The following is a 495-nucleotide window of genomic DNA, read 5'->3' as shown; positions in this document are numbered from 1 at the left end:
ATGATCCTTCAGAAATCATTCTAATATGCTGATTTATTATTAGTGTTGAAACTGTTGTGCTGCTTAATATTTTTTTTTTGGAACCTGTGATACTTTTTTCTTTGATTCTTTGATTAATAAAAAGTTAAAAAGAGCAGCATTTATTCAAAATAGAAATCTTTTCTAAAAATATAATTCTTTACTATCACTTTTTATCCATTTAACACATTATTGCTGAATAAAATAATTAATTTCTTAAAAAAAAAAAAAAAAAAATTACTGACCACAAACTTTTGAATAGTAGTGTATATTGTAACACAACATTTATATTTTGAATAAACACTGTTCTTTTTAACTTCTTATTTATCAAAAAATCCTGAAAAAATATCACAGGTCCCAAAAAAATATTAAGCAGCACAACTGTTTCCAACATTGATTATAAATTAGCATATTAGAATGATTTCTGAAGGATCATGTGACACTGAAGACTGGAGTAATGATGCTGAAAATACAGCT

The sequence above is a fragment of the Sinocyclocheilus rhinocerous genome, unplaced genomic scaffold (genome assembly GCF_001515625.1).
Source record: "Sinocyclocheilus rhinocerous isolate Xijiao unplaced genomic scaffold, SAMN03320098_v1.1 scaffold2641, whole genome shotgun sequence".
Classification (NCBI taxonomy): Eukaryota; Metazoa; Chordata; class Actinopteri; order Cypriniformes; family Cyprinidae; genus Sinocyclocheilus; species Sinocyclocheilus rhinocerous.
This window is presented reverse-complemented; position numbering follows the sequence as displayed.